Here is a 10746-nt window from a genome sequence, read left to right on the forward strand (position 1 = left end):
GTACACGGAACATTTGATACCCTAAAAGGTGCAAACTAAGTAAGCACTGAGGAAATAAAAGGAAAAGTTGGGCGTTCAAAAATATTCCATATAATATTTATCACCATATATTTTATATAATTAAATATTCTTAATTTCTTGTATCTTAGTATTTTGTATTTAAAATTGGAAACAATACTAATTGATATTTATAATTAATAGGTAAGTATAATTGAGGTAATGATCAGAAAAGTTTGTCATTCCTAAATATACCATATAGATTAATTTTATAAGCCAATATTTTCTATTGTTAAAATCTTGCATCTCTGTATTCAAAATTAGGCATATTTTTTATTCATTTTTTTAAAATTAGAAATATTATTACTATAGAAGGTAAATTCCCTCTTAATATTTTTAGACCTATTTATTTTATGCAGATTGTATTTATTTTATATACCTTTATAGTTAATAGACAGATAGTGCAAATAAAAATCACACAGGCTTATTTAATAAAACGAATAACATTTCTATATTTTGGTCTCGTACAAAACCAAATCTTGGGTTAATTTAAGCAAAGAAAATATTCCGATAAAACTTAACTAAAAAATATTTTTTGGCAAAACTCCAAGAATATTGTTGCTGTTGAAAAGGCTGCAAGGAACTTCCTAAGGTTTATGGGCACAGATCTGCATCGTATACTTAAAAAGTGGCAAAAAAGAAAACCTGATGTGTGCCAAATGCTCATTTAACTGCACGGGGCAGGGAAAAACTGGTGAAAATTACGAGTGCGATTTGAAGCCAAGGGGCCGAGGACGGTGGACGTCAAGCTGCCAAAGCCAAATCCAAATCCAAAATCCAGATCCCAGGCGCATCGAAGGACACTCAGGCGCAAAGGCAGACGAGCGGGGCAGAACAGGATATTATTTTTATGATATCTGTGTCCAATCTCCTGATTTATTCGGCCGCACGAATCAGAATTATTTTATTCAAAGCGAGTAGCCCTAAATAACTGAGAGCCCCTGCAAGTCTGACTTAACTGACTGCCATTTTGGTCCTGTGCCCTTTTTTGCCGGCTCTTGGCAGTGGCGGCGTCGTCCTTTTTGCGTTTAATTTTATACAATTGAGTGATTTATACGTGTCAGAAAATAAAAAAGAATTATGACTGCCCGCCCGGCCGGAGGAATAAGGGTCGTTTTCTCGAGCCCCGAAGGAAGTGTTTGCCAAAAACTCGACTTGAATGGTGGATGAAAACCATCACCCATCAGGGCGAGAGAGTGAGAGGGAGGAGGCCAGAAAGAGAGAGGGAGAGCGAGCCCGCACATGCTGCGTGGCCATTGCCCTGCCCCTTGGCCCCTTGGATTTTCCTGACTGACAGCCTGTCGCTTCTTCGTCGTCATTTTCCTCGTCGTTTTCCGTCAGTCGTCGTCGGCCATGATGGAATCGTCTGCGTGCGGGTGTGTTGGTGTATCCGTGTGCCCTCTCGCCGTCCCTTTCCATCGCCGGAAAACCCTCCAAACTTTTCCGATGCGGGTTTTTCATTAAAAAGTTTTCTTCTGCTAATTTTGACGAAAGCAACAATGAATGAAATTTTCCCAAGTCAACTGGTCGGGTGTGGGTGTTTTTCGATTAGACATTTAAATGGCGTTGGATGTAAAGGAGTTGAGGAAAAGTATTTGTGTATATACTTTTAATAAAACCAACAAGAAACTTTAAGTTCTTGTCACAGCTGGAAAGGCTTGATTCAAAAATATTCAAAATATTCATTCTTCGTTGCGTTATCAGCAACACAATTTTGTTGTATACACAAATTATTATATTAATTATTTAATTAATAATGTTTCTTATATTATTATTCACTCAAAACACTTTTATAGTTCATGCATGGCTAAGGTCAAGATAATAGTGGTCTTGAACTTAAAAAAAATAATGCATAAAGCATTTAAAAAAAAAAGAACTAGTTAGCTTTTCGAAGACTACATGGCATAAATATAAAACTAAACATACTTTATTCTAGTATTATTTTTATTATTTTAAATTCTTAGGTCTATGGCATTTATAAAATAATGTAGGCCATAATTTAATAATTTTATTTTTCTTTCTTCCTGTTATTACTTTTTTATTCCTCTACGAAAAATGTTAATATATTTTTTAAATAAATTAATGTTGTGTATATTTCAGAGCCAAAACTCCCATGAAATAACCCTCATTCATCGCCCTGAAAAAAGACTGATTAAAAAATAATCAAATGGTCTCAGAGCTGTCAGCGGCCAGCCTGAAATACCCAAAATTATGACTAATAACTTAAAATTACAAACAAATTAAACGAGAACAGATGCCGCGTATTTGAACAGAACTAATAGACGATATCCAGCAAATTCCGAGCTAGATGTGGGAACGAAACCCATTCAAAAAGAAAAAGTGCCGCAGAGAAAATCTCATGGGTGAAAAACCATAAATTTGATAATTGACTTTCCACCAAAATGAAAGAAGAAAGAACCGACAGGCAGGCAGGCAACAGAAGAAGAAAAACCCCCGATTGGCTTACATAATCGAAGAAACACATAAATCTCCGGCGGGGGACCCAGAAAACCCAGTCACTCACTTCAAATCGACAACTGCGAAACGGAAATGTGCATCATAAAAATATTAAAAACCAGGGAAATTCTCCTCTCGATTCTTTGTCGAGTGAAAGATAAAAGTGTGGACCGTCTTCGGGGCGTCGTTCCAGTGCATTAGAGATCGCGTTCGAAAATGGCAGCTCGATGGGCTGTCAAGGTCGTAAATCTGGTGAACACAGCATAGGGGCACACTCTCGTAGCTCTTGTAATTTTCATAATTTTCATATTTCCACATGGCCCGGGCAGCTGCGCGCCTGCGCAAAAGTATCTGACGGATGCGCCGCGATCGATTTCGTTCTGCCAAATTAGCCGGGGCTCGGTGATTTATGCCGTCCTTCTGTGTTTTGGCCTGTCCTCGTGACTCGAGCGTTGCATCAGCGCTCCTGCGGCGCGTCCTCTTTCGTAAATTTGCCTAATTTCCAGGGGTCGACGGCGAGGAAAGGCGGAAAAGAAAGCGCAGCATGTGCTCAAGGGTCAAGGGTCACCTCCCGGAGTCACAGTCACTTTCCAACTTTCTTATCTTTCACTCACGCATCACGACGAAGCATATTCTCGAGGCAAATTATGAACTCCTTTAATGTTCTATTTTCTACGGAACTCGCCCTCACGTAAATCACTCAAATTTTGACATTTTTCCTTCTTTTTTTAGTTTAAATTGCGTGACATTGTTTTATGGGGAGATGCGGGACGTGCCCGTTTGTGTGCCCGTGTGTGTGTGTTAATTTTTTGATATGGAGGCATTTCATTAGATGAAACATCGCCACCGCCATCGACCACAAAAAACAGAACAGAACTCAGCTGGCTCCCGAGGTGGATTTCCACTGTCAAAACTTGATTAGTTGCTTTCGATTCTGCTTTGGTCTGTCTCCGTTTTCTGTCTTTGGCTTCCCCTTTGTTCCTGCTGCCATTCCCTAAAGCGATTCCAATTCCGCCCATCATAAATCTAACCGAAAGGGGTTACTTTTTGTAAGATAGTCTCTGGCAAGGCCTTAAAATATATATTTTATTTTCTGTCACTTAAGTGACACGCCCACAGGACTTCCAATGCATGACGGCGCGGGCAGACTGGGGCTTTGACTTATGAAGTTTAGATAGAACAGAATATTGAATATAATTTTGAAATACATTTAGGGCAGCCCATTAATAATTGCATAACTTGTAATTGCTCGCGTGCTTCAGTTTAGTAACTCTGGAAAGTGTACTTTATAAAATGATGCGCTTTCGCTTTTGTGATAAGTGAGTACTGTCCGAAGTTTGATCGATATGAAGTTATTTTGAAATATTTATTTAAGTTACTGTACTCAATATTAAATATATAATATACCCTTTTTTATCAATAAATTTGTAAGCTTAAGAATGTGTCCTATACTATGAATATTAAACTCTTAATACATAAATAGTTTTGAAGAAGTAACTAGTTCTTTAATTTTTTTAGCCAATTTAAATTTTATTGCTTATTTGTTTTTAAATTAGGGTGGAATACAAAAGTTATCAAACAGCTTATAAAAAATGTGAATATTTTTTGGAACCGTTGATGATGTTTAATCCCCCGAACTTGTACACCTCATAACGATCTTAATTATGAAAGGCTGGGACATTAGCTTGCCATTGTGAGTGAAACCATTTATTAGAACAAAGGTGAGACAATTAGCTGATGGAACCAATAGTTTAGTTAAGCTTAGGAAGCCCGATTCTTTTGTAGTAGCCTGCATTGATATGCTAAGCAGTTGATGCGATGATATCGAGGCAAACAAAGAGCTCTCTGGCAGAAGGGGGTGGGGCAAGAAAGCAATTAACTAAATCCCAGCAAGTGGAGGCCATCCCGGGACTTGGGCTTGGAACCACCCCAAAAACGAAGGACATAAGCTTGTGGTCTGGTCTTCGGGATGGCATTAAAATATAATTGCGACTATTTAATGCCATTAAAGTCACTGCAACGATTAATGACTAATGGGGGTCGGAGGGGGTGGGTTTCCTCAGTGGGTGTGTGGTTTCACTCGTGCCTGGGATTGATAGAATGATTTAATGTCGCCAATAAATGGACGGACAGGCGGACGGAGACGAGGACGTGCGACACATTCGAAATACTGGGCGACCCGCATGGCTGTTCTAGAAAAACTAAAGATGGCCGCCCCATTGCATGGCCAGCTGACATTTAATGGATCAAGTAGGGGTTTACATCATCCCTCTTAAAGGAAAAACCCAGAAAGAGTGTCCGACTATAGTATACCCAGTTATAAATATTTTTTTTGAACCTGTACTCATTGAAAATGACTATTTAAGGTTTAAAAAATCTATTAAGTTCTGTCACTAATATACATCCTCTTTGTATCACTTCTCATACCCACTTCTCGACTATAGTATACCCAGTTACATCATTTTTACATTCCTTTTGCATTTAAAAATTTATGGTTAGCATTAAAACTTTTTAGCTTGTCAGATCCCCATTTATACATTTTCCAAGATCCGGTTAATTTTAATTTACCGAACACACCCTTTTACTAAACCATTATAGGGCATACAAATTAGAACAGAAACCGAAACCAAAAAGAGAGAATACCCTGCTCATCATCCACTTTCTTGAGGTTTGGACATGGGCCTGGGTACGTTTTATGGGAAATTGATATCGCAGTTATCGACGGGGTCCTTTCACTCTACGCAATATATCTCGCTCCCTCTTCTGGGACTCTCCCCATTTCACTCAAGATGTGCGTGTGTTTGTGCGTACACATAAATCTGTCAGTTGGCTTTTCTTTTTGTCACTGCCTGACTGTCAATTCACACAAAAATTATGATCCTGAAAAGTAGATTATCCTTGATTTATCGCCGCATCATTCGAAAGTTGAAATTGCCTTTCGCACACATACACGAGCGTACATAACAGCGATATACGCAGGCACATGTATCTTGTATCTTTTGTTGCCAGCATGTGTCTGTCTGTCTGTCAGAGTTACAGCCTCAGAATTTCGAGCCACACACTTTATTTGTTGACATTTCTCTGCGCCTTCTTTCTTTTTCCCGGACCTTTCTTCAATCTCCGGGTTTATTTATTACCCTCAGATGTATCTCTCGGCCCGGTTCTTCTGCTCAGTAGATAACAGGACACATCAAAATCATTTTCTACGTTTGAGTGAAAGTCGGGATAGATGGCAAGTGGGTTCATGCGTACATGGAGGACGCAGCGTACAAAAGGATATTCCATCCCCGGCGATAATAAATAAAATTAAATGTTCTTTTGTTTGAACCAATTGAATTATGTGCGTGTGAATGCCTCGGTTCCGCGGCCATCTCCCATTTCATTTCCCTGTTTTTTCTCCATTTGATGTACAGATGTACTGACTTTAAAATTCTCAACTCCCTTTCTCCTCGCCTCTGATGCCCAGTCAAATTTTATTGCCTTTCTGAACAATTTTCACCAGAAATGGCTTCTTTCTCATCTGTCCATCCACAAGATTTATTCCTATTTCATGTGCGACATTTTGGTTGACGAAATTTCGCTTTTGTTAGTGGTGTGTTTCGTAATGAGCACGGTAATGATTTTTTATGGCATGCACTTACAGGGAACGTATGAAACTTATAAAACCTAATTTGCCACTGGGGTGTTATATGTTTTTAAGGTTGAAAAGAGAAAATGTTTTATCAGGCAGGAATATTTGTAAAGCCAACTAAAAACTAAATATATAGTTATGCCTTTAGTTTTATAGGGCTCATATTTTTTGGTGCAAAGTTTAGGATGTGTATTGGCATCTATAATATTATATATTAATTAAAAGCAACAAAAATGAAATGTAATTATTTTAATGAAATTATTAATACTAAGCAAATTATATTGAAGAGCAACTGTAGGTCGCTCCACTGTTTTCATAGCCTCAGTGAACTTCCCACACCCACGGGTTTTGGAAAGCCATTTAACCCATTCAGTTGCACAATTTTAATAGCTTCCGGTTTTTAAAGACATTTGCCATTTCAATCATCATCCTATTACTGTCTCCCTGCTCTTTTCCCGGTATAAGAAAAGGAGAATTATTACACGCATTTGGTAATAAATACGCTGTCAGGCCCGCATCGATTATGAACACTCATGGATGCACTCGCATTCGTACCCAGCTCACTCTTGGACCCAGGGTTCCGACTCCGGGGCACACATACTACGGATGCTTGGACCCAGGATGATGGCGACGGCAGCTTCCAATAATGTGAGTCAATAAATCGCCAATCAAGCAATCATACACAATTTATTTCCCGTCATAATTATCGAGGAGCTGGAGGAGGGCTCCGAAGTATCGAGGCTCCGAGCCCCCAGTAGAGCCCCCTAAAACCCCCCTAAAGCCCCTCCTAACCGCTCATTTACCTCACCCCAAGTCCAAATGCAGCCGTGTGATTATGACGCTGCTGTTGGACGCCCTGCAGCGGATCGGTCTGCGGATCCACCTCCAAGTGAGAAAGGGACGGGCTGCGTTGGGCTCCAAGTCTGAGAAAGAGACAGAGTCGGAAACGGAGACAGAGATAGCGACAGTCGTCGTTCCAGTTTGCATCCTTCGTCTCGTTTGATTTGTGGCATAGACAGACGAAGCTGCGCTGAGGTGAGGTGATGCTCTTCGCCAGTCCAAGGAATTATTTGATTCGGTTTTTTAAAGATACTTTTTTAAAGGGGTACTATAGATTTTAGCTCTATCAGGGGTGCACATCAAAAATCTACTAAGACAGTTTTGAAGATATTTTTAGTTACCATAAATAAAGCTCTAAATTGCATATATAAACTGTTTAAATTTAGATCAAGTTAATAATGAAGACAGAATTATTTGTAAATAATGGAAAACCACCAGTTGGACTAAAAAATAGTACCTATTAATTCGCCAAAAACCTTCTGAAAGTAATTTAAAATCCACTTAAATGCATTATTTCAGATATATATTTAAACCTAAATAATTTTTTCCACTACCTTGACAGCTTATAAGCATCCCATTTTTATTTTAGAAAAAATCGTTAAAAAATGTTAGTTAATTTTAGACATTGTTATATGGATTTTAAGGGTTGTCCTCCTTTATTTTTCATGTAAAGGGTATTCCACGTGTTGTTCTACTATCGCTGACTGTATTGATCTTTTTATCGTTTTTATAGCTTTGAACAATTCTGGTTACGGGTCTCCATTTGACATTCCATTCGTCCATTTCGCTTCGTTTTAATCGATTTTTGGTCCTCCTTCGACTCATCCACCTCCGCCATCATCTCCATTTGCTCCCTTCCAAAAATGCTTAATCTTCATGGTTCCTTAATGCCTTTTCGTTTGTTTTCGTTTGGTCATTTTAATTTGAATTTCGTTTGTATTGCCTTTCTCGTTCTATCTTTTAGGTGTCTGCCCTTCTCACTCGCTCTCATCTCATTTTGTCCACTTTGTCATTGGTCAATAAATTCGATTGATTTATAGAGTTCGGGGTAATTTAAATCCCAGACGCTTTCAAATCCCTTTTTTTATGAAAACATTTCCGTTCTCAAAAATTGATTTCTTGAAACTTTATTTATTCCAGTTTGAAGAGCTTGAATTGTTATCGTTTGGCCCATGTCAAGATTGGTTGGTTCGTTAGTGCCCCCTTTTGGAGCCCCTTCTGGGGGTCTACACACTCCGCTGGAAGTCCACGTCGAGGGGAGTTCAAGAGTTCAACGTCTTTTTGAAGGCATTTCCAAATGTTTATGGATTTATTATTCACTCTTTAAAAGTTTTCATCGTGGATTGGTCTTTGGCATTGCAGGCAATGTAGAACAGTGAAACTTTTTGAACAGAGCTGGACTTTAAAATTATGGCTTGCCCAACTAAAATTTTACATTTAATTTAATTCTCACTTCTTTTAAACAAAAACCGTTTAATTCCAAATCGATAAGTTAATTGTTTATTTGCTGATAGAAAGCCAGTTCCATTGGCATCTTTTCTACCTCAAGAAGCTTTCACAGCTCCAGTAATTGCGGCGATTTTTCAAATCGCCTTGGCTAAGCGCAAAGTGATTGCAAGTCTGCAGAAGATTTCCACCATTAAGAGGCGTACAGTAAAAATAAATCAATCAATGGAATAAAATTAAACATAAAAATGCGATGAGAAATGCAGAATAAACAAGTTGGCTTGGCGGGGTATTCGACTGGGGGATTTAAGATTCGCAGATGGGTACATATGGCTATAAGGTTTTCACATGGGGAGTGGAGTCGGCAGCTCATTGGGGGCCTAATTCCGAATAACGAATTTAACCAATTTACTCAAATGCTAATTTATGGCCGATTGATGCTCAGGTAAGGTCTCGGCTCTCGGTTTGGACTGCAGACTGTAAACTGTGGACTGTGAACTGCGAGAGCACGCAATCAAAGTGAGACGGGGCACAAAGGAAGGGGGATCGATTGTGGCAACATCATTATCATCATCTTTGTCTTCGCTGTCAGTGGCAGCCATAAACATGGAAGCTGCACCACACAAAGATGCAGATACAGATACAACAGCTACAGCTTCAGATACAGATACAAATGAAGAATCCCAGATGAGGCACCGCATGAATTACGACGAATCAACGCATCGCAGCGAATAAAAAGGGCGGGCAAGCCAGAGAACCAGTGGATCTTGACAGTTGAGCCACTGCTGCCATCATTGCCACCACTTGCCACCTTGGCCAAGAAGCGCCGAAGGTGCTCCTCGCAGTTGGAGACGGACATGATGGACACGGCGCATTCCACGGGGCCCTCTGGTTCGGAATTGGGCTCTGGATGGCGATCCCATGCGGGGTTTTGCATCGGAGCACATAAATTTATATCATCGTCGGACTGATTGCCTGGCTGCCTCCTCTATGACGATGATGATGATGATCGCACTTGGTGGCTTCTCCTTCCTCCAAAAGATACACTCTCTCGCCCGATGTCGGGTGCTGAAATAAGTGCATCAGATACGACCACATTTCAACATCGCATCACGGCGAGCACTTTGGTTTTATTAAGAGCACCTCAAGCTGCGAAACAAAAGTATCGATCTAAGAGATGCTGCGATCTATTTATCATCGGGCGAATTTGATTCAAGGCACTCGATTTATTTCAAACAAAAACATTTACATGTGCGTTTTCTTGGGTTACGAAAATCAATAAAGAATAAATTCGAAAAATAAAATATTATATTTGTATATGTAACCTATTGATTATGTATATACTTAAATGCTTTTATAATCTGATTTAGGTGCAGGATTTTATATTTTACCCCTTTGTTTTAACAATAGAAAAATTTATGTTAGAGTCAACGTTCAAAGTTCTGAAATCAGCTTTATTTGTTAATACTATTGGTTAATGTTATTGGAATACATTTACAACTTGAGTCACATATCCACAGGGACACAGGTCCACATGCTGATGCAAAGGCCTCTCCCGAAATCGAAGTCCTCATTTCGTTGCATTCAAAACTGCATTCAGTGGGCTCGGTGGCTGGGCTGTCAATATATCACTGACAGAAAACCGATATCAGAAAGGGAAACAGGGCCCAGTTAGTCGGGGCCTCCAAAGGGCCGCCACCAAAGTTGGTCAATAGCAGACAATGCAGCTGCCGTGATCCAAAGCGCGAAGCGGAAGGGTTCCTCGAACTGGAGGACATGGGATTCATTTCGATACTTGGCAGAGGGGAAGGGGGACAGGAGCAGGGAGCAGCTGCTGGTGAGTGTCAAAAAGTGCCACCGAGGCATAGAAAACTGGCACGGCCGTCGACAGCGTCGCGTTGCAACTGCAACTGCAACTGCAGCAGTGCAACTTGTGCAACAAGTTCCAGTTCCTGCAGTGTTGCAGCTTTAATTGACAGCGACAAACGTCGCGCGGCCACCACTGCCACCCACATTGGACTCTGGGGCACCCACTCGACATATAGATAGGCTGCCCATGCCCGTATCCCCACTCGGGCAGATTATTTCAGTGCGTTTCCCACAATTGATTCGGACAATGCCACCGAAACAATGCGACGGACGGGGCAGAGTCTTCCCTTTCCCCTATCTGCATCGTCACCTTGGCTTTCGGCTTTCTCGGCCTGTTGCGGCGGGCTAAAGTGCAAATGGTTCTCGGACCGATTGAAAGGAGCGCAGTGCACCAGGCTAAATGGTTGAAGTCGCTTTGCATTTTCTAAAAATTTTAAAATCTATAG

Source organism: Drosophila biarmipes, chromosome 2L (assembly GCF_025231255.1).
Source record: "Drosophila biarmipes strain raj3 chromosome 2L, RU_DBia_V1.1, whole genome shotgun sequence".
In the NCBI taxonomy this organism is placed as follows: Eukaryota; Metazoa; Arthropoda; class Insecta; order Diptera; family Drosophilidae; genus Drosophila; species Drosophila biarmipes.